This window comes from Balaenoptera musculus, chromosome 10, assembly GCF_009873245.2.
Source record: "Balaenoptera musculus isolate JJ_BM4_2016_0621 chromosome 10, mBalMus1.pri.v3, whole genome shotgun sequence".
Lineage (NCBI taxonomy): Eukaryota > Metazoa > Chordata > Mammalia > Artiodactyla > Balaenopteridae > Balaenoptera > Balaenoptera musculus.
The window spans coordinates 30,925,892-30,951,207 of NC_045794.1; the positions used below are offsets into that span (position 1 = coordinate 30,925,892).

The following is a 25,316-nucleotide window of genomic DNA, read 5'->3' on the forward strand; positions in this document are numbered from 1 at the left end:
CTAGAAGAATTAAAGAACAAACAAACAGAGATGACCAATACAATAACTGAAATGAAAACTACACTAGAAGGAATCAATAGCAGAATAACTGAGGCAGAAGAACGGATAAGTGACCTGGAAGACAGAATGGTGAAATTCACTGCTGCGAACAGACTAAAGAAAAAAGAATGAAAAGAAATGAAGACAGCCTAAGAGACCTCTGGGACAACATTAAACGCAACAACATTCGCATTATAGGGGTCCCAGAAGGAGAAGAGAGACAGAAAGGACCAGAGAAAATATTGGAAGAGATTATAGTCGAAAACTTCCCTAACATGGGAAAGGAAATAGCCACCCAAGTCCAGGAAGCGCAGAGAGTCCCATACAGGATAAACCCAAGGAGAAGCACGCCGAGACACATAGTAATCAAAGTGGCAAAAACTAAAGACAAAGAAAAAGTATTGAAAGCAGCAAGGGAAAAATGACAAATAACATACAAGGGAACTCCCATAAGGTTAACAGCTGAATTCTCAGTGGAAACTCTACAAGCCAGAAGGGAGTGGCATGATATACTTAAAGTGATGAAACGGAAGAACCTACAACCAAGATTACTCTACCTGGCAAGGATCTCATTTAGATTTCATGGAGAAATCAAAAGCTTTACAGACAAGCAAAAGCTAAGAGAATTCAGCACCACCAAACCAGCTCACAACAAATGCTAAAAGAACTTCTATAAGTGGGAAACACAAGAGAAGAAAAGGACCTACAAAAACAAACCCAAAACAATTAAGAAAATGGTCATAGGAACATACATATCGATAATTACCCTAAATGTGAATGGATTAAATGCTCCAACCAAAAGACACAGGCTTGCTGAATGGATACAAAAACAAGACCCATATATATGCTGTCTACAAGAGACCCACTTTAGACCTAGGGACACATACAGACTGAAAGTGAGGGGATGGAAAAAGATATTCCATGCAAATGGAAATCAAAAGAAAGCTGGAGTAGCTATACTCATATCAGATAAAATAGACTTTAAAATAAAGAATGTGAAAAGAGACAAGGAAGGACACTACATAATGATCAAGGGATCAATCCAAGAAGAAGATATAACAATTATAAATATATATGCACCCAACATAGGAGCACCTCAATACATAAGGCAACTGCTAACAGCTATAAAAGAGGAAATCGACAGTAACACAATAATAGTGAGGGACATTAACACCTCACTTACACCAATGGACAAATCATCCAAAATGAAAATAAATAAGGAAACAGAAGTTTTAAATGACACAATAGAGCAGATAGATTTAATTGATATTTATAGGACATTCCATCCAAAAACAGCAGATTACATGTTCTTCTCAAGTGCGCATGGAACATTCTCCAGGATAGATCACATCTTGGGCCACAAATCAAACCTCAGTAAATTTAAGAAAATTAAAATTATATCAAGCATCTTTTCTGACCACAACGCTATGAGATTAGAAATGAATTACAGGGAAAAAAACGTAAAAAACACAAACACATGGAGGCTAAAAAAATATATTACTAAATAACCAAGAGATCACTGAAGAAATCAAAGAGGAAATCAAAAAATACCTAGAGACAAATGACAATGAAAATACGACGACCCAAAACCTATGGGATGCAGCAAAAGCAGTTCTAGGAGGGAAATTTATAGCTATACAAGCCTACCTAAAGAAACAAGAAAAATCTCAAGTAAACAATCTAACCTTACACCTAAAGAAACTAGAGAAAGAAGAACAAACAAAACCCATAGTTAGCAGAAGGAAAGAAATCATAAAGATCAGAGCAGAAATAAATGAAATAGAAACAAAGAAAACAATAGCAAAGGTCAATAAAACTAAAAGCTGTTTCTTTGAGAAGATAAAAGAAATTGATAAGCCATTAGCCAGACTCATCAAGAAAAAGAGGGAGAGGACTCAAATCAATAAAATCAGAAATGAAAAAGGAGAAGTTACAACAGACACCGCAAAAATACAAAGCATCCTAAGAGACTACTACAAGCAACTTTATGCCAATAAAATGGAAAACCTGGAAGAAATGGACAAATTCTTAGAAAGGTATAACCTTCCAAGACTGAACCAGGAAGAAACAGAAAATATGAACAGACCAATCACAAGTAATGAAATTGAAACTGTGATTAAAAATCTTCCAGCAAACAAAAGTCCAGGACCAGATGGCTTCACAGGTGAATTCTATCAAACATTTAGAGAATAGCTAACACCTATCCTTCTCAAACTCTTCCAAAAAATTGCAGAGGAAGGAACACTCCCAAACTCATTCTATGAGGCCACCATCACCCTGATACCAAAACCAGACAAAGACACTACAAAAAAAGAAAATTACAGACCAATATCACTGATGAATATAGATGCAAAAATCCTCAACAAAATACCGGCAAACAGAATCCAACAACACATTAAAAGGATCATACACCACGATCAAGTGGGTTTTATCCCAGGGATGCAAGGATTCTTCAATATACACAAATCAATCAAAGTGATACACCATATTAACAAATTGAAGAATAAAAACCATATGATCATCTCAATAGATGCAGAAAAAGGTTTTGACAAAATTCAACACCCATTTATGATAAAAACTCTCCAGAAAGTGGGCATAGAGGGAACCTACCTCAACATAATAAAGGCCATATATGACAAACCCACAGTAAACATCATTCTCAACGGTGAAAAACTGAAAGCATTTCCTCTAAGATCAGGAACGAGACAAGGATGTCCACTCTCACCACTATTATTCAACATAGTTCTGGAAGTCCTAGCCACAGCAATTAGAGAATAAATAAATAAATAAAAGGAATACAAATTGGAAAAGAAGAAGTAAAACTGTCACTGTTTGCAGATGACATGACACTATACATAGAGAATCCTAAAACTGCCACCAGAAAACTGCTAGAGCTAATTAATGAATATGGTAAAGTTGCAGGATACAAAATTAATGCACAGAAATCTCTTGCATTCCTATACACTAATGATGAAAAATCTGAAAGAGAAATTATGGAAACACTTCCATTTACCATTGCAACAAAAAGAATAAATACCTAGGAATAAACCTACCTAGGGAGACAAAAGACCTGTATGCAGAAAACTATAAGACATTGATGAAAGAAATTAAAGATGATACCAACAGATGGAGAGATATACCATGTTCTTGGATTGGAAGAATCAACATTGTGAAAATGACTCTACTACCCAAAGCAATCTACAGATTTAATGAAATCCCTATCAAATTACCAATGGCATTTTTTACAGAGCTAGAATAAATCATCTTAAAATTTGTATGGAGACACAAAAGACCCCGAATAGCCAAAGCAGTCTTGAGGGGAAAAAACGGAGCTGGAGGAATCAGACTCCCTGACTTCAGACTATACTACAAAGCTACAGTAATCAAGACAATATGGTAGTAGCACAAAAACAGAAACATAGATCAATGGAACAAGAAAGAAAGCCCAGAGATAAACCCACGCACCTATGTTCAACTAATCTATGACAAAGGAGGCAAAGATATACAATGGAGAAAAGACAATCTCTTCAATAAATGGTGCTGGGAAAACTGGACAGCTACATGTAAAAGAATGAAATTAGAATACTCCCTAACACCATACACAAAAATAAACTCAAAATGGATTAGAGACCTAAATGTAAGATTGGACACTATAAAACTCTTAGAGGAAAACATAGGAAGAACACTCCTTGACATAAATCACAGCAAGCTCTTTTTTGATCCACCTCCTAGAGTAATGGAAATAAAAACCAAAATAAACAAATGGGACCTAATGAAACTTCAAAGCTTTTGCACAGCAAAGGAAACCATAAACAAGACAAAAAGACAACCCTCAGAATGGGAGAAAATATTTGCAAACGAATCAACGGACAAAGGATTAATCTCCAAAATATATAAACAGCTCATTCAGCTCAATATTAAAGAAACAAACACCCCAATCCAAAAATGGGCAGAAGACCTAAATAGACATTTCTCCAAAGAAGACATACAGACGGCCACGAAGCACATGAAAAGATGCTCAACATCACTAATTATTAGAGAAATGCAAATCAAAACTACAATGAGGTATCACCTCACACCAGTTAGAATGGGCATCATCAGAAAATCTACAAACAACAAATGCTGGAGAGGGTGTGGAGAAAAGGGAACCCTCTTGCACTGTTGGTGGGAATGTAAATTGATACAGCCACTATGGAGAACAATATGGAGGTTCCTTAAAAAACTAAAAATAGAATTAGCATATGACCCAGCAATCCCCTACTGGGCATATACCCAGAGAAAACCGTAATCCAAAAAGACACATGCACCCAAATGTTCATTGCAGCACTATTTACAATAGCCAGGTCATGGAAGCAACCTAAATGCCCACTGACAGACAAATGGATAAAGAAATTGTGGTACATATATACAATGGAATATTACTCAGCCATAAAAAGGAACTAAATTGAGTCATTTGTTGAGACGTGGATGGATCTAGAGACTGTCATACAGAGTGAAGTAAGTCAGAAAGAGAAAAACAAATATCGTATATTAACGCATGTATGTGGAACCTAGAAAAATGGTACAGATGAGCTGGTTTGCAGGGCAGAAGTTGAGACACAGATGTAGAGAACAGACATATGGACACCAAGGGGGGAAAACTGCGGTGGGGTGGGGATGGTGGTGTGCTGAATTGGGCGATTGGGATTGACATGTATACACTGATGTGTATAAAATTGATGACTAATAAGAACCTGCAGTAAAAACAAACAAACAAAACAACTAATACTAAACTTTCATTGGGTTATTTGTATGGAAATATGTTAATATAAATGTTTCAGACATTACATGAAATTTCTAAAAATCTTATATGTTCTGGTATAATGTTATAAGTCATAATCCTAGTTACTACTTTAAAATGTATATCTCAGAAATAACTAAATTTCTTGTCAACTGCATTATTATGAACTTTCATCAAAACTTTAACCGTGGTCATTTTTAAGTCTTTTGTCATTTACAGACAGTTCTGGGTGTACTCAGATGCTTTTGCAAATATGTTCCTATAAAAGGGTTTCATCTTCAAGAAATTCATGGAAAAGACTCTGACAAGTACAGGTTTCTGGTAACTGACTGTACTGCTGAACTGAATGAATAAGCATTTTCAGAACTCTAATGAAAAACTGATGAACTCATAAAAGTGCTAACAAAAGATGAAGATAAAAAAAAATTAATTACATGGGACTGAGTGAACTGATGAGGATGAGTATAATTTTTGTGACTTTCTGTTTGAATTAAAAAAAAAAAAATCCCACAAGGACTCAGAGGCAAAGAATATACAAATCAATTTTCACTGCAAAGTAAAGGAGCTCTTTCAGTGGGGGATTACTGGACTGAATGTTAATATTATGACATAGTATGAGTGTGTTTCATGTTTGGTAATTGCAATCATTGTTGCTTTTGTTGTGGTCATCCATGTACAATGCTTGGTGTCAGTCTATTTATCTCTTGTAAAAATAAAATACAGTGTGTGTGTGTGTGTGTGTGAAAAAAAAAAAGAAGAAGGAGTTCTTGAAACTCTGAGGGAATTATAGAGAAGTCTTTGTGTCTATAAATATCACTCTGAAATAATGCATTTTCTCGGAAAAAACTAGGCATAAAATTGTAGGAAAAAACTTCATGAAATGAAAGAGCATGTGAGATGGCCATACAAGAAAAAGAATATTCTCAGAGAATAATGAACAGTGTGGAGTTCAGCAGAAGGGTAATACAGATTCAGAGAGTAAAACTTCGGAGAGCCTAATTATGAGTTCCTCATATTTCATCTTTGGAGACACGGTAGTCATTGGAAATATGATGTTATAGGATGACGTTAACATACTTAAATATTTTCGTTTAGAAATGACCACTTAGAACCAGAATAAATGAAAGAGAACACAAAATAAATAAAATAAAATAAAATAAAAAAGAGTCATGTACCACAATGTTCATTGCATCTCTATTTACAATAGCCAGGACAGGGAAGCAACCTAAGTGTCCATTGACAGATGAATGGATAAAGACGATGTGGCACATATATACAATGGAATATTACTCAGCCATAAAAAGAAATGAAATTGAGTTATTTGTAGTGAGGTGGATGGACCCAAAGACTGTCATACAGAGTGAAGTAAGTCAAAAAGAGAAAAACAAATACCGAATGCTAGCACACATATATGGAATCTAAAACAAACAAACAAACAAAAAGGTTCTGAAGAACCCTAGGGGCAGGACAGGAATAAAGATGCAGACGTAGAGAAGGGACTTGAGGACACGGGGAGGGGAAGGGTAAGCTGGGACGAAGTGAGAGAGTGGCATGGACTTATATACACTACCAAATGCAAAGTAGATAGCGAGTGTGAAGCAGCTGCATAGCACAGGGAGATCAGCTCGGTGCTTTGTGACCACCTAGAGGGGTGGGATAAGGAGGGTGGGAGGAAGACGCAAGAGGGAGGGGATATGGGGATATATGTATATGTATAGCTGATTCACTTTGTTATAAAGCAGAAACTAACACACTATTGCAAAGCAATTATACTCCAATAAAGTTGTTAAAAAAAAAAAAAAACAGACTGTTGATCAGTTATCCTACTACATAGCAAGGTCTCCTACATAAGAGTCAGTAGAGCAAATCAGACTTCCTGTTTCAGTAATAAGAAAAGCTGCACTTCTTCCAAACAAGTATACATTTTCATCAAATGAGCATCATAGATGTAATAAGTGACCATGCTGCCCCCCCTTTTCCCTGACTGTTAGCATTTTTTACACAGTGACATTTTAATTTTTCATAACTACCTTATTATACACATACACACAAAAATTTAAAGAGAATTTCAGAAATACATAAAAGCAAATATAAATAACAAAAAAAGTGATAAAACATCAGTTAGAGAGACCCTGATTCTTATTTAAGTCCTGTGGCTAAGTGACTCAGTAGACTAGCAATAAAAGAAACATGATCCTGATAAGCACTTATGAAAGAATTACATAAAGTTGTGGATGGAATATTATGTTAGTAACCTTCCAATAATGCCCATGCAAGGACATTACTGTCCTTTCACACAAAATATTCGTTTGATCACTCAGATATATTACACAGTACGTTCTTCCAAGGTGATCTCCTCTCCAACAGGCCAGCGAGTGCTCCCCAAGCTCCCAGAAACATAGCAACTCAGGATAAAATCTGGTATGCCTCTTGCTCACATTTATTCACTCATCCACCTTCAGTTCATATTATTTCATCAAAGTAAGATATTTTCAGAGAAAAGCACTATTTTGAACAATCTAAACATCTAAACAATCTAAAATGAAACAATGTATGGAATAATAGCCATTTATTTGCCTTACTCCATTTTACTAACCAACACTCACAAACATTCATTTCATACTAAATAAACAACAAGTTTGTGGAATAAGTCTCCCTTATTAAATTTATTTTCAGTTAGAATACTTGAAAATAGTTGTCAAACACAAATAAACAGTTGACATTTTTATGAGGTACCCAATCATACAAATCATGATGGCTCTTAATATGGTATGACACCATCAAAAAAGTAAATATAAGTTAGCAATTTCAAGCATAAACTTTCTGGAGGCTTTTTGTAACTGCTAAGCAAAGAAAGTTGGAAATTTTTAATTCCTTGTAGCAAAAAGTATTATAGCTTCTTTTTGTTATTGATTTATTTATACCTCCCCTTACTCCAAAAAAAAAAAAAAGAAGTATTTAAAGCAGTTAACTTGTTTGTGACTTACAAATCAAATTATTTGCTCTTTTAGCACTTTATATATGAGAGTATTTTACCTGGAAATTGCCCAGAGGGCGCATTATATTTTAAGAAACAAGTACAGTTGATCCTTGAACAACACTGGGGTTAATCTGCGTATAACTTATAATCAGCTCAATGTATCCTTGGTTCCTCTATATCCGTGGATTCAACGAACCACAAACCAGTACTGCAGTACTGTAGTATTCACCATTGAAATATATCCTCATATAAATCCACCTGCTCAGTTCAAACCCATGTTGTTCAAGTGTCAACAGTAATTCTACTGCTTTTTTAATGAGTGAATCTCTGATACTAGTTCAAAGAACTCTAAATTCTGACAGCTCTTAATAATATCTTTTACTGTCAGTCTAACAGGCAATTCCAGTAAGGTTTTATTAAAAATAAAGACACAGACCTACTAGAGAATGGACTTGAGGATACGGGGAGGGGGAAGGGTAAGCTGGGACGAAGTGAGAGAGTAGCATGGACATATATACACTACCAAACGTAAAATAGATAGCTAGTAGGAAGCAGCCGCGTAGCACAGGGAGATAAGCTCGGTGCTTTGTGACCACCTAGAGGGGTAGGATAGGGAGGGTGGGAGGGAGGGAGACGCAAGAGGGAAGATATGGGGACATATGTATATGTATAACTGATTCACTTTGTTATAAACCAGAAACTAACACACCATTGTAAAGCAATTATACTCCAATAAAGATGTTTAAAAAATGCTATCTTATTATTTACGAGTAGTAACCCATTGGCAACATAAAATGAGTCATTACTAATGAATTACAATTACCAGAGGACACTGTTTTAGACTCTTCTGATGATGAAAACACAATTAACTATACCTATAAAACATCTCAGAAGACTGCTTTAAATGAACAATTTCAGGCTAACATAATGAAAATCACTAGTTACACCATCAGATGAAATGGCTTTCTGGAAGGTGGATATTGGGGTTAGAGATATTTCTGTTTCTATGCCTCATATTACAGATTCTGAAATTGTTCTTCAAAGATGGCCACCTACTTAATACAAGTTAGAATCCAGTCATTCTGCAATTTCTCATATCAATATTTGTTATTGATATTGCAGTGCTAGCTTCCGAAGAAAGTAATGGATATCTTCTAGGACCAAGGAAGAGAGAAATGAAAACATCAGTTAACCAAATAATGAATGGGAGCTGTCAGTAAGAACCAAACTTAAAAGTCAAAGTTGCCCTGTAGGAAAAGTTGCCCTGTAGGATATTGAATCCTTAAGTCTAAGCCTTGGGCACACTGCACAGTGGGGTAGCTAATTCTAAGACTCCCACTAAGGTGAATTTTGAAGGGGCTAAACAACATCCCAAATCCCTGATATGCCTTAACGTTTGATATAAAAATGCGAATCTTCCCGAAAGAGAAACCTTCAATAAGTGTTGGGATTTTACTTTAAGAAATGCACCGAATCTATAATTCCTCAGCTCCCAGAGTGGTGAAGTTAGGAACGTGTTTCCACAGCAGACCAGGAGGCCCCCTTACAAAAGCTTATTGGCAGGGATGTGAAACAAGATCTCTGAAATAAAAATATGCACACTGAGGAAAGAAAGCACCTAGGCTAGTGACCTGTGCCCTACATCACGATTTGAGAGCTTGCGGGGAAAAAAGGCTCAATACAGCTGAATGTATGGCTGCTGCAGAATCAAAGTCTGTCTCTGGACCAGCAATTGTGATTTGTAAAGCAATAGGAGAGGCTGAGCATGTGAACCAAAAAGAGCTGTAACCTGGTGTGGTACCAGAGGCATGTGCCCCCCTACAAAAGATTCCTATGCCTTAATCCCTGGAATCTTCATACATACAGCCTTCTTTATCTTATACCTATCATCTATTATCTTTTTTGTTACATTACATGGCAAACGGAACTTCCAGATGTGATTAAGGTGATGATAGATTTCTTTCAATAAGACAGTTAAGGGTTTCAGTGATTCAACTTAAAGAATAAATTTAAATGATGTGCTCTTTTGGCTCTCTGAGCAACACCTGCTGGTTGGCAAAAACAAGCATCTTATGAAAAGTGGCAAAAAGGGAGCCAAGAAAAAAGGTCGATCCATTTTCTAAGAAAAACTGCTATGGTATGAAAGCACCAGCTGTGTTTGATATAAGAAATATTGGGAAAACGCTAGTCACAAGAACTCAAGGAACCAAAAGTGATCTGGTGGCCTCAAGGGTTTCTGAAGTGAGATTTACTAACTGCAGAATGAAGAATTTAAAGTTAGAAAATTCAACCTAATTACTGAGAATGTTCAAAAACTACCTGACTAATTTCCATAGCATGGATCTTACTCATGAAAAGATGTGCTCCATGATCAAAAACATAGCAGATATGAATGAAGCTCATGTTGATGTCAAGACTACTGATGGTTATTTGCTTTTTCTGTTCTGCATTGGTTTTACTAAAAAAACACAAAAATCAGATTGAGAAGACCTCTTATGGTCACCATCAACAGGTCCACCAAATCCAGATGAAGATGGAAATCATGAGCTGGAAGGTGCAGACAAATGACTTGAAAGAAGCAGTCAACAAAGTGATTCCAGATAGCACTGAAAAAGATATGGAAAAGGCTAATCTACTTAATCCCCACCCCCACCCCCATGATGTAGTCATTAGCAAAGTAAAAATGCTGAAGAAGCTCAATTTGAATTGGGAAAATTCATGGAGCTTCACCGTGAAGGTAGTGGTTCTGGAAAAGTTACTGGGGATGAGATAGGTGTTAAAGTTGACCAAGCTGAAAGATACGAGCCATCAGTCCAAGAATCTCTTTAAAATCCAGTCTTTTAATGGTGACAAATAAAAAGTCTTATTTGCCAAAAAAAAAAAAATTAGTGATGTGACCAAATTTATAATTCCAAGTTTGTAGAGCAATTCAAATAATTTCAAATCAATAATGGGAACTCATTATTTAAAACAATCTCACTGTTGAGCTCTCTATAAACTTAGTTTCTCATACATAAAACTTACTTAATATGAGGTAAACTGAACATTGAATCAAATGTCTATTTTTTTTTCCAACGGAGCAGATAATAAGTTTGAAGCATATATGCTGGCTAGACCTAAATCATACCCAAGTCTTAGAATTAATCCAGCTTCCCAAAGACATATTAGGGAAATGGTGAGAAACCTTGGACCTTTCAACAGCATTCAACATACAAGTCAAGCTGGAAATTACATGTGATAATTCTCTATTTTATGCCAATCAATGTGCTCAGTTCCCTACATACTTCATTTCATTTAACCCTCACTTCAGCAAGGTAGCTATTGCTATTCCCATTGCCAAGTTTACCTAGGCAATAAGGGAAAAAGCTCTTACCCAAACCTGGTCTATCGTCATACAAGAACATGACGAAGACATCTTACCTTCATTCATAAATATTAAATTGGAAAATACTTTAGTAGAGATCCTGAAAGTCCATGAGGTGGCAATATTATTCCATGAAATGATCAACCTCTCAATCTATCTCTGCTTTTCTCCCTCTCCCTTCATAGCCTATTTGTCTCTCCCTGGATTTCAATATAGTTCCATATAAAAAAGAAAAAAAAGTTTAAAAAAAGAGTAGAATTCCTCGTAGTAGTTGTTCAATACACAAGCTTTAGAACCAACTCATCACAAATATTGGCCTTCCTTATTTTACTATATTTTAATTAAATTAAGTATATTTTTAAAAATCTTCCTAAATGTATAAATTCTCAAAATTGCCTTTCAGAAAGACAGAGACAGAAACAGGCAGAAACTAGGGTTAGATCATTAATTCTTGTATTTTTGTTCTAACCATCTTCATCCTCTTCTCTTTCTCAGATGTCATGTCTCTTCTCCCCTTTGTTCTCATTCCATGTACATTACCATTATTACCATTACTATTTAGAAATATCAGTATGAACTCAGGTTTAGCCTAATATAGATATACCTGGTTACATATAGAAATATTTATAGATATGTATATCTACCTGGAATTGTATATGCACATATATTTCCTTGCTCTCAGCTGAGCGGGCCTAAAAGCAATAATACTTACATGGCAATGAGCACAGCAAGTGCCAGACCTTGGTTTCTAATACTGTTCTCCAACTGGAGTTGAGTCAGAAATTAAGGAAATGCTAAAAACAAAAATAATGACAGGAGTAGATCAGAGGGGCATAAGGGCCAACTAAAAGAGCTAGCAGAGGCGAAGGCTGAATAATTTATGCAGCAAAATAAATTGGATTATAACCCAAAGTATAAAGTAAATATCCATGAGTCCATAGTGATGTATATGTGATGAATAAATAAATAGATGGAGAAAAAGAAACAAATCTCCCATGTGAAAGAATTCCAAAAAAATTATGTAGATACCTGTCCTCAAAGAGGTGAAGATAACGTCCAAACTTTGAGTGAGGGCTATGCTGTGAGTTTTTTTCAAAGAGTACAGTAAAGAAGGTTGCAGGCTGGAAGGGGAGAAGAGTAACTGCACCATACATCAACAGTGACGAGTCATGTTGATAGTATGCACTCTTGATATGATGTTATGAAAATGGCACTTTATCTTTATGGTCTTCCTTCCAAACGCCCACAGTCTCAGTCTAACCATGAGGAAAAACTCAGATAAATCCCAGTTGAGGGACTTTCTACAAAATATATGACCAATATTCCTCATATCTGAGGGTCAACAAAATCAAGGAAGGTCTGAGAAATTCACAGTCTGAAAGAGCCTAAGGTGACATGATAGTTAAATGTAATGTGGTATCATGGATAGGATCCTGGAACAGAAAAAAAGGACATTAAGTAAAACTAACAAAATATGAATAGTGAGGTTTAGACTGAGAGATCACGATGGCAGTGTTAAGAGGACATGAAGCTTACCTCCCCCAACAAACACATCAAAAATACATCTACATGTGGAATAATTCTCATGGAAAACTAACTGGAAACTGGCAGAAGGACTCCTGTACAACCAAGGCTGTAAGAAAGATACACATGTAATCTGGTATGACGGGAAGAAAAGCATCAGATCGGGACCTGTGCCCCTGGGAGGGGACTCAACAGAAAAGGGAGATAATATGGGCAGACCCTCATGCTGAGGAGTGAGTGGATAGAACCACAGACTGGGCTTCCCAGTCCTGGGGTCCTATGCAGAGGAGACAAACCCCCCTGACAGCCTGGAGAACCACTGGGACAGAGAGAAAGGCTGGAGAAGCCTAGATTCCACTTGTGAGGAGCGCTGGCTTGCCCCCAGTTAGGGCAGAGAGAGGTCTGTCCTAACTGCTGCCTCCTCACCATGCTCCCCAGTCTGAGCCTAGTGAATGCCCCAGCCCCATCCACCCCAGGCCACAGCCTAGCACTAGATCTGGGGCAGCCACAACAGGGGAAAAGACACAATCGTGGGCTGCATCTGAGTGGAACCACAGACATCTGCACAGACAGGGCATCGGACCTCTGTAAGCACACAAGCCCCACTTGCTTCAGCACTCCCCTCCTTTGAGGCAAAAGTCCCAGTATAGGGAGAAGGAAAAACACACACTTAAAGGGAACACAGTCAGCTTGAACCAGACCCTCAGGGCTTCTTCTCCAGCAAATTGGAAACAAGTCCCACTCTTGACAGGGTAGTGATGGTCACTGAGCAGATAGGAAGTCCTGCCTCACACCATGAGCAGGCTCTAGCTAACTCCCTTATCTCCAGCCTCACCACCTACCAAGGTGATAGGTGCCAGCACACCCTGAGGAAAGACATGATTGTGTCCACATCAAATGCAGCCCTCCCACCAGAGTCACTGGGTACATGCAGTCTGCATAGGGATGCTCCCATGAATGAACACCCCTTCAAGATCACAATACGTAATTGTTTCAACTAAAATCATGGAGACAGAGAAACTTAAGTTAAAAAAAAAAACAAAAAAAACCAAAGTCAAATAGAGTAAGAGAAACATAAGTTATGAAACAGAAATAAACAATTTACCAGATAAAGAATTCAAAACATTGGTAATAAAAAATGTTAACTGAATTAGGGAGAGAATTGTTTTAAACACAGATCATTTTAACAAAGGACTGTAAGATAGAAAAAGACCCAACCAAAAATAGGTAATTCAATATATGAGATAGGAAAACTCTAAAAGCAATCAATAGCAGACTAAATGACACAGAGGAACACACAAGTGATCTGGAAGATAGAATAATGGAAATCACCCAATCAGAACAGCAGACAGAAAGGCAAAGGCAAGAAAACAAGGGCAACATACGAGATCTCAGGGATAACATCAAATGTGCAAACAGTCACATGATAGGAGTTCCAAAAGGAGAAGAGAGAGAAGGGTATCAAAAATGTATTTGAAGAAATTACGGCTGAAAACTTCCCAAACCTAAAGAAGGAAACAATTAGCCACGTACAGGAAACACAGAGGGTCCCAAACAAGCTGAAGGTCCCAAACACACACACCAAGACATATCATAATTAAAATGTCAAAAGTTAAAGATAGAGAGAATTCTAAAGGCAGCAAGAGAAACAGAAAGTCATATACAAAGGAATCCCCATAAGGCTATACACTGATTTCTCTGCAAATACTTTTCAGGACGGAAGGGCATGGCATGATATATTCGAAGTGCTGAAAGGGAAAAAAAATGCAACCTAGGATACTCTACACAGCAAGACTATCATTTAGAATAGAAGGAGATAAAGAATTTCTCCAACAAGGAAAAACTAAAAGAATTCAGCAATACTAAACCTACCATAAAAGAAATGTTGAAGGGTCTTCTCTAAATGGAAAAGTAGTAAGAATCTACAGGAAAGGGACAATTCCAATAAGAAAGGCAAATATATAGTAAGGATTGAGGATCACTTAAATAAGCCAGTACATATATTAAAAGACAAAAAATTGTAAAAGCAACTATAACTACAATAAACAGTAAGGTGATAAGAATGAAGATGTAAAATATGTCACTAAAAACACAAAATGTGGGAGAGGGGAGTAAAAAATATAGATCTTTTAGAATGTGCTTGAATTTATGACAATCAGTTTAGATCAAGTAGATATAATTAAGGATTAAGATATATGAACCCCATGGTAACCACAAAAATACAAAAAGAAAGGAACCCAAGCTTACTACTAAAGAAAATCACCAAACCACAAGAGGAGAAATAAAAAGAAGAAATGAACAGAGACGAACTATAAAAACAACTGGAAAACAAGGAATAAAATGGCCATAAGTACATACCTACCAATAATTACTTTAAATGTCAATGGACTAAATGCTCCAATCAAGACACGGGGCAGCTGATTTGATTTAAAAAAAAAAAGACCCTTCAAAATGCTGCCCACAAGAGACTCACTTCAGGGCTAAAGACACACACACAGACTGAAAGTGAAGGGGAGGGAAAGATATTTCGTGCAAATGGAAACAACAAGAGAGTAGGGGTAGCCATACTTGTATCAGACAAAAAAGACATTAAAACAAGGCTATAACAAAGGGCATTAAAATATATGTACCCAACACAGGAGCACCTAAATGTGTAAAACAATACTAACAGACATAAAGAGAGAAATTGACAATACAATAATAGTAGGGGACTTTAACACCCCACTGACATCACTGGACAGATCATCCAGATAGAAAATCAATAAGGCAACAGTAATCTTAAATGACACAAAAGCCCAGTTGGACTTAAATATCTAACGAACATTACCTCCAAAAACAGTAAAATATACATTCTTTTCAAGTGCACATGGAACTTTCTCCAGGATAGTTCACAGACTTGGCCATAAAACAAGCCTCAACAAATTTACAAGGAGAAAAATTATACCAAGCATTTTTTTCCTACCACAGTGGTATGAAACTAGAGATCAACTACAGAAAGAACTATGGGAAAAGAACAAACATGTACACTAAACAGTATGCTACTGATGATGAAATCAAAGAGGAAATCAGAAAATACTTTGAGACAAATGAAAATGGAAATATAACTTTCCAAAATCTATGGATTCAGTAAAAACAGTTTTAAAAGGGAAGTTCATAGTGATATAGGCCTTCCTCAGGAAACAAGAAAAATCTCAAATAAAGAATCTAACCTACCACCTAAAATAATCAGAAAGAAGAAAAACAAAGTAAAAGCAGAAAGAAGAAAATAATAAAGATCAGAGAGGAAATAAAATAGAGATTAAAAAAAATTTTTTTTAAATCCATGAAACCAAGATCTGGTTTTTTTTGAAAAGATAAACAAAATTGATAAATCTGTAGCCAAACACAGAAAGAAGAAAAAAAGAAAGGTATCCAAATTTGAAGGAAACAGGTAAAACTGTCACTATTTGCAGATGACATGATACTTTATATAGAGAACCCTAAAGTCTCCACTCAAAAATTATTAGAACTAATAAATAAATTCAGCAAGGCAGCACGATACAAGATTAATATACAGGAACCTGTTGTCATTCTATACACTAATAATAAACTAGCAGAAAGAGAAAGTTAAAAAAATCCCCTTTAAAATCGCACCAAAAAGAATAATATACCTAGAAATCAACTTAACCAAGGAGGTGAAAGACCTATACTCTGAAAACTCTAAAACACTGGTGAAGAAAATTGAAAATGATACAAAAAACAAAAAGATATCCTGTGCTCTTGGACTGAAAGAATTAATATTGTAAAAGTGGCCACTTTACCCAAAAGGATGATTCAAGAAATAAAAGTTGATATAAACATATTTCTTTACATTTGAAGGTGAACATATTCTAAGAGAGTAAAGTGTTTACTCTGTAGAAGGATGATGAGAGGTAACAAAGTTTGGGCACTGTCATTCTTTTGCATTATAAATCTTTAGGATTATTTGATTTTTAAAAAGCTTTGGGTATCCTTTGCCTTAATATTTTTTAAGGTAAAGATAAAACTTTTAAAAGTAATATGTGTTAAGAAAATTGACATAACCTTACAGAGAGATCAAATAATTTGTTTTTAAGTGGCAGAATCAGAATTAGAAACCAGGCCACATGAGTTCAGTCCACGTGCTTGGCTTTATGCTTTACCTTTTTACGTGGTTGAATGAAAAAATAAAATAGAATTACTGTGATATAGAAAACAATGAATGGCAGGTATTGTTATAACTATATACCAATGTAAATTTTTTAAATCAAAGAATTTCTTGCTGAAAAGCAACTTGTTACTTTTAACAAAACTCTACTTTCCCCCATTCTTTCCCTTCTTCAACAGAAAGAATGTGCTAACTGGCAAAGTAACTGATATCTAGGACCATCCACAAAGGCATGAATGTGAGACTTTTGACATCCTTTATAGATCATGTATCAATCCCTCCAGAAATATGTGTAATTGATATAGTGTGCTTCTAAATTATCTTCTCTCAAAGAAAAATTTAAATAGCTAATTTTATTAAACAACAGACTGTGTATTGCATTGATAGTTTCAATTTTAAATGGAAATTCTCTCCACCCAAATTTATTACTGGAAACTTTACAGCCGAATAACAAGGTTTTATCTGTCCTTTTCTCCTCCATTTTTTTTCAGAATGCCAACTTTCTCTACCTCACACCCATCAGGATGACTATTATCATAAAAACAGAAAACACCCAGTGTTAGTGAGAACATGGAGAATTTGGAACCCCTGTGCACTGTCGGTGGCAATGTAAAACGGTAGTCACTATGGAAAACAGTCTGGCAGTTCATCAAAAAATTAAGTATAGACTTACCACATGACCCAGAAATTCCACTTCTGGGTATACACTCAAAAGAACTGAAAGTAGGGACTCAAACAGATATTTGTACACCCATGTTCAAAGTAGCACTATTCACAATAGCCAAAAGGTAGAAGCAATCAACAGATGAATGGATAAGCAAAATGTGGTGTGTGTGTTTGTGTGTGTCTATGTGTACATGTATATATAATGGTATATTATTAGTTATATTATACATAAGTTAGCAAATATATATAATAGAATAATATTCAGCCTTAAAAAGGAAGTAAATTGTGGCACATGCCACTCATGGATGAACCTCAAGAACATTATTCTAAGTGAATTAAGCCAGACAGAAAAGATAAATACCATATGATTCCACTTAAATGAGGTACCTAGGGTAGTCAAATTCATAGAGACAAGGGTTGGGGAGGAAGGAATGGGAAGTTAATGGGTACAGGGTTTCCGACGTATGAGATGAAAAGTTACAGAGATGAATGGTGGTGATGGTAGCACAATGTTATGAATGTACTTAATACTACTGAAATGTAACTTAAAAATGATTTAAGATGGTAAGTATTATGTTGTATGTATTTAACCACAAAAAAGTTTTTTATTCCAATTTTCTAAGTTAAATAATCCTTTGGTAAATATTGGCTAACCCTAATTTATCTATAATCATTTACCATTGTTTCTAGCAAAAGTGTGTGTTTTTCAACAAATTAGCAAAAGGAAATTAGGGTGGAAAATATTCACCTTTTGGGATTTTAAAAATCACTGAAGAAGTAAAGAGAAAAAAAGAAAGCCTATAGCTATGGTATGAAGAGATCTCTAAACTGAAGTGATCTGACTATAGTTCACAGGACAGGTGAAGGAAGAGTGAAATTTACTTGAGGTCGTGCCATGTGGGCAAAAACAAATCCCTCATGTAGAGATATGACTACACTTTTATAGTGGTAGTGGGCATACGGGGGCTCCTAGTAATTCTGAATGATAGTTTGCAAAGGCAATGTGGGTATGTAGCCAGAAGGGTGGGTGGGTATGGTATGATCACTTAAACTAAAAGGACAACTCAGAAAGTGAAACCTTCACTGCCTCAAAGAGCAATACCTAGACCTGCAGTGGTTCTCAAAGGACAGCACAAAAGAGTAGTATCAGAATCACCTGAAAACCTGTTAGAAAAGCAAATTCTTGGGCCAGACCTACTGACTCAGATTGTTGGGCAAGCTCTCTCTGCAGGTGATTCAGATGTACAATAGTTAAGAGCCATTGTTCTAAACTATACTAAGTGCCATGTAACCACCAAAGACTATTTTAAGTCCCTGGCTCTCTACATTGACTGCACGTTAGCATCACCTGGAAGCTTCTGAGGTTGGGCCCCACCTCAGAAAGTCTGATTTAATAGTTGCTTATTTATTTGTTTAGATTCCTAGTATTCCTATGTTCAGCCATGGTGGAGAATCATGTCTTTAAATGTCTCAATCAAACTGGTTTAAAAATTTAAGAAAGAAAAACAGTGTATTAATGTTTTAAGTCACAAAATACTCATATTTTTTTGCCAAGTAAATATAAATTAATAACTAAAACAACTACAGAGTCAGCTAATACTTAGGCAAAATACAAAGTTGAAATCAACAATACAGATTTAACAGTTAAAAATAAAAAACGAAAAGGGTTTTATTAAACAAGTCAATTGTGAAAAACATAAGACTGGAAAAATTATTTTTCTAAAAAGAAATTTTGAAATACATAAGCTCTAGCAGAGTGGTAAGAAAAACTGACTTTGCAACTCAGGTACAGGTGGGCAAAAGTTTTTGGCTCTGTCATCCATCAGCTGTAACATTTTGGTTAATTTCATTTTTCTTTCCTAAGCTTCCACTTCTCTTCCACTATAAAATAGTCAATATTATGAGCCTATATCAAAGCGAGGTTGTGAGGATTAAATAAATAAAACATGTAAAGTACTTAGTACAATAACTGGCACATATTTATGCTAAGTGTGGGCTTATAACTAAGAAGAAAATCATACTAAAATGAAAATACAGCAACAAAACTATGTGTAAGTTCTAAGAGTCTGGTAAAACATCTCTGTGATATTCTAAGCTAAGAAAAAAGTATAAAAACAACAGCAATACTAAAACTTTAGGGGAGTTCTCCCTATCTTTTGTGGAGGCAGCGAGTATAGCTGTGGATGTTGCATTCAACTTCCTTACCTCCTGTCAATGGAAGCAACCCGTTGTTCACTCAGGCCTCTCTAGGGATTAAGTGCTTCACAAGAGTTTTAAAATACATGCCAGCAGTTGTGCTAGACAGTGTTCAAATATGGATAACGAATTCTTACTCTCTTTGATTCCAAGATAATATTTTTAATTTCTTCATTAAGTTAACCATTACTAATGAAAAGGAGGGATTTCCCTGGTGGTCCAGTAGTAGAGAATCCGCCTTACAATGCAGGGGACGCGGGTTCGATCCTTGGTTAGGGAACTAAGATCCCACATGCCGCGGGGCAACTAAGCCTGTGTGCCACAATTACTGAGCTCACGAGGTGCCTCAACTAGAGCCTGCGTGCCACAAACTACAGAGCCCTCATGCTCTGGAACCCACGCGCCACAACTACAGAGCCCATGCGCCCTGGAGCCTGCGCACCACAACTAGAAAAGAGAAAATCCACACGCCACAACTAGAGAGAAGCCCGTGCACCACAATGCAACAAAAGATCCCGCATGCCTCAACAAGATCCCGTGTGCCACGACTAAGACCCAACGCTGCCAAAAATAAATAAATAAATAATAAATCTTAAAAAAAAATAATGAAAAGGAAATCCCATTTGAGTATCTATAATGCTAGTAGATGCATATTTACTGCTGATTTTTCCAGTTTGCAGCAGTGAGCCATTAATTAGCCCTTATAACAAAAATGAGTCAGATATTCTAATTAGCAAACAAACACATGTGTACAATTATTCATGTCCTTTCTTTCTTTTCACTAAACTTGACCCAGTATAAGAATTTCTTGAAACTACTAAACCATGCCCACATCCCACTTCGTGTGTGAGAAGCAGTCAGTGTGCAGGCACACAGGCACATGCTTGGGCGGGGAACAGTCATTTGTTCATTTTGCTGTTAGAAATAGAGCTGATGGAATTACCAATAATTTTCATTTTTTTCCTCAATAGTTTAGGATATTTTTCAAATTTTCCATAATAAGCCTGTATTATTTTCAACATATGAAAAATTTAAGCATAGGGCCTAATCAATAACAGAAAGTCAATAAATAGTTCATGAATAAATGAAAGTAACAGTATAAATGTTCTACACCTTGGTAAGTTTTTTTGACAACTTGAGAAAAAATAAAAGCAGACAAAATTAACTGTGATTGTCCACCAAAAACTATTTTACCTACAATTATGCTTGAAAGCAACTGAAAGATTTTTTTAAATCATTAGTATTTAAAAATTAAGCATAACTCTAAAACTAGACTCTCATGATTTTTAAATGATGGTGGGCAAGGGGTAGCCCTATATAGACATTGAAGAGTGGATATGGCTCTAACGAGATAAGCTTTGTTTTGAATTCTTAGCTCCACTACTTCCTAATAGTGTGACCCTTGCGAATGTTACTTCCTTCTCAATTTTTACAACTATTAAATGAGAATAATATTTTCATGTTCCTAGGCTTGCTGTAAGAATTAAAGGGAAAAACACAGGCACAACACCTCACACATAGAAGCCATTAAATATGAGTGGTGGTAATTATTCAGGTGAAGAAACACTATCCAAATAAGATAGGAGGCAATCAGCCCTTAGTTTTCATACCATACATGTGTGCCTTATTTATGGTACATTTATAGCACACAATGGATTTTAAAGGAAAACCTAGATTTTAAATCTAAGCATTTTCCACTTCTGAGGTAATTCAACAATATCTGACTATCCCAAGTGTTAAACCAATGTAGGTGTAATTCTGAAAGAATCAGTCACTCAAAACATTTCAAGAAAGTATTTTACTAATTTTTTTTTAATAAATTTCATTCTTTCTTTCTGTTTTGTTTTTAAACCCCACATTTGTTTATTTATTTATTTATTTATTTATTTTTTGGCTGTGTTGGGTCTTCGTTTCTGTGCGAGGGCTTTCTCTAGTTGCAGCAAGCGGGGGCCACTCTTCATCGCAGTCCGCGGGCCTCTCACTATTGTGGCCTCTCTTGTTGCGGAACACAGGCTCCAGACGTGCAGGCTCAGTAGTTGTGGCTCACGGGCCTAGTTGCTACGCGGCATGTGGGCTCGAACACATGCTCGACCAGGGCTCGAACCCGTGTCCCCTGCATTAGCAGGCAGATTCTCAACCACTGCGCCACCAGGGAAGCCCTACTAATTTTTAAAAAAAATTTTAGACTGAACATAGTAACATGCCTGCTAAAATGATTCCTTATTATAATGTATTTTGTTGACTGAAACTTTGTTACTAAAAGCAGAAGTGATAGAAGACCTAAAAGGATTTTACTAAGGTATCAAAAGCAGGGGGAGTAGAAGGAAGCTCCAGGGTAAAAATATTAAATATTAAGAGTATGGAGAAATAAATTAATCCTTTATATCATATGGTGATACCTAAGGTATGTTAGATTTCTAAAAGGCTACGATTCTATGACTTTTGTCCTATATACTATGTAGCTAAGAAAGAATCTGCCACTAAAACAAATGAATCAAGACAACACTGTAATGCTATGATATAGATGGTCCACAGATCTACTTTCTAGGAACTTTTCCTAGGGAAACATATGTACATGTACAAAAGAAAACATATAAAGGATGTTCATTACAACATTGATACCAAAAATGTAATGTCCGTTAACAAAGAAACAGAAAAATAAAATGAGGTATAATCATACCTGGGATATCATATAGCAGCTAAAAGAAATGAACTAGATTTATATAAGATCTGACTCAAATTGACTGAACTTGTCTAAAGAAAACAATCACGTAACTAAACAATACACACAGTATGATACCAGAACTCTAAAAAAAATCTGTAGAGGTGTGTGGGTGTGTTTCTGTATGTAGCGGGGTGTCCTTGTCTGGAAGGATACATTTCAAGTCTGTATTAGATGGGCAAAGAGGAATTTAGCTTTATCTCTAAAGTTCCAACCTTTTAAAAGGAGGGTATATTTATATATTACTTGTTAAATTAAACTACTTTTTAAAAAAGTTCCTGATGTCTTTGATCATAAATGTTAAATCCTTTGTTTTACTAGCCAAATAAGATGTTTATGCCTAAATTGTTCAACAATGTCTGCAAAATTGTGACGACTGATGGAAGATAAAATATTATGTGGTGTAACAAAGATGTGTTACATTGGGTATAACAAAAAGTACCAAGGGTTGATTTATATTAAAGAGGTTGTCCACTGTTTTCTTTCAACAAGCTCAGGATTAAGAGACCCAGAACTCTGCTCCAAGTCAGGGACACGAGTCCTAACAAGACAATACCAAGTTAAAAGCCACCCTGAAAATCACACAGACTAACAAATAAATGTCTCTCACCTCAGCTCAAACAGTATTTTGAAATTAACTGATTTGATGACACTTCCGATCATATTACTTATACTTGCTCAACTCTTAAAGAATGTGACACATTACCTCTAATCTATACAGGCACATGGAAAGTTCAAGAAATAAAATATATGAACTAAAAAGGAAGCAAGCAGCTCTTGAATCTGGCAAGAGACAGACCTTATGTTGGTGTTTATGGAATCAAACACTAAAGGAGTATCTTCTTAAGATATAAGGTGGTGGTAAGTAAGGAAAATTATTCATAGACATCACTGAGCTGAGAGTTGTTTGGCTCTACAAGTGACCAAAGTAGAATATCTAAATATATTCTTTATTTCCACCAGAAAATACAGTAGAAAGCCTGTTGTCTGATACACTGATTATTAGGAAAATCATCTTAAGTTACATTCCTAAATAAAACAATTCATACCATTCCAAAATACATAAATGTCATTCTTCAATCTTGTGATGTGGGTCAGGCCTTTTTCTGAGCATGGATCGGTTAGCTAAAGTAGTCTTTCTTGCAAAAACCACAGATGTAGTTGTCTATAGTCTCCATAAATGGTTATGCAAATTCAACACAGAATCTAATTCTAATGATTCTCTCCCAAATCTTTTAGAGTCATCTTGCCTACAGTTAATTCAAGGGCAATTTTCTTTAGTGACACCTTTATTGAATCTTTCCAAAGCATTCAACTTAGATTTTCACTGAAATCTCTCTTTTTTTATATTTTTCTTTCCCTAAATTTCTGTAATAGTTGATTACACTGCATAATGACAGCAACCAGCACAATGGTGTAAACAGATTTGGGAACAAACCCAAGGACTTGGTAAACTGACAGCCCAACAGGTGGCAGCAGAAATACAAAGGTGTCCTGGAAAGTCATCCACCAACTGTCAGTGTGGTGTGTTTTAGAGAAGGTCTAATGAGGGTCAGGAGCCTGCCAGTTAACTGGGTTAAGTGTGAGAAGTGGAGAGAGTATCTCTGTATTGCACCTTGTGGCAATGTTAGATTACATTCAATAATCACCAGATTCATTCTTCAGTCTGTATATGGGAAGGAACACAACAACCTCAGATCCTGGCTATACCCACTGGTTCAACAACCACTGGGTAACCTCGCTGGTGCAGTACCAAGTGTTAGAGATACAAATAATGAGTTACGCAGGGTTTTTCAACCTCAGAATTGTATAGATTTGGGGCTCCTTTGCTGTGGGGGCTGTCCTGTGCATTTGGAGGACATCCCACTACGACCAGATGCCAGTAGCAGCTTCCCCTGAGCAGGGACAGCTGAAAATGTCTCCAGACATTGCTTAATGTCCACTAGAGGGCAAAATTGCTCCTGGCTGAGAACCATTGCGGTTAGGGTGAACATGGAGCTTTCGGTTTCTAGTAAATCTTGTTGGGACTCTGAACTCCACATTGAGGATCTTTGTTGCCTTTTCTGAAATTCAGAGAAGTAAGCTGTCAATGGCCAGGACTGGCCATTTGAAGGGCCAAGGGAAAAATGAAAATGTGAGCCCCTCATTCAAAAATTAAGAATTTCAAGGCAGCAACAAGTAGAGCATTAAACCAAGCACAGGGTCCTTTTGAATGCAGGGCCCCAGGCAACTGCAGAAGGTTGCACATCCACGAAGCTAGCCCTGCTGATGGCACCTAGTCATGGGCAGGGCAGGACTTATGATTTGGGATTCCTGATGCTGTGTTTCCTAAACTTAGAGTCATGTTAAGATCTATTATATCCCAACGAGGAAGGTCTCGAATTTTCCTTTATCACATTTTTCCGTTAATATTCCCTATATTTCACAAAAATATATCATATATAATAGTAAATTCACGTCTTGTCTCGATATTTTAGAAATCAGACTTTTCAACACAAACCTACTGAATGACATTGACAGTTCAAATTATAGGACCAGGAAATCATTTGTGTTTTATTGGAAACAACCATGAGGAGCTCATAATATTTTACTGGTAGCATCTGTCTCCTTTCTTTGAATGCTAGAGAAGATATTAGTGATGTTCTTTTGCCATTTGGGAACATATACTCTTTCTTCAAAGTTTATCTTTGGCAATGGATTCACTCTTTAAGTGATTAGTGTTTTGACTCCAGGTGTGGAAATTAGCGTTGTTTCAGTATAATCAAGGGAGATATAACCACTTACTATAAAATGTCAGAACATGTGTTAATGAAAGATATGATGTTTATGTTTTTCTATCGCACGTGTGACCACAATGAACCTAAAAATCTAGCTTTAATA

The 25,316-nt window shown here is 36.2% G+C and overlaps 1 protein-coding gene and 1 pseudogene across 1 annotated transcript in view; one reads left to right on the forward strand and one right to left on the reverse strand.

Moving 5' to 3' along the window:
• Nucleotides 1-25,316, reverse strand: part of SLC2A13 (solute carrier family 2 member 13) — a 425,762-nt gene that overhangs the window by 271,369 nt on the left and 129,077 nt on the right. The gene's annotated exons all lie outside the window — the stretch shown is intronic.
• On the forward strand, nucleotides 5,717-10,628 carry LOC118901950 (annotated as a pseudogene).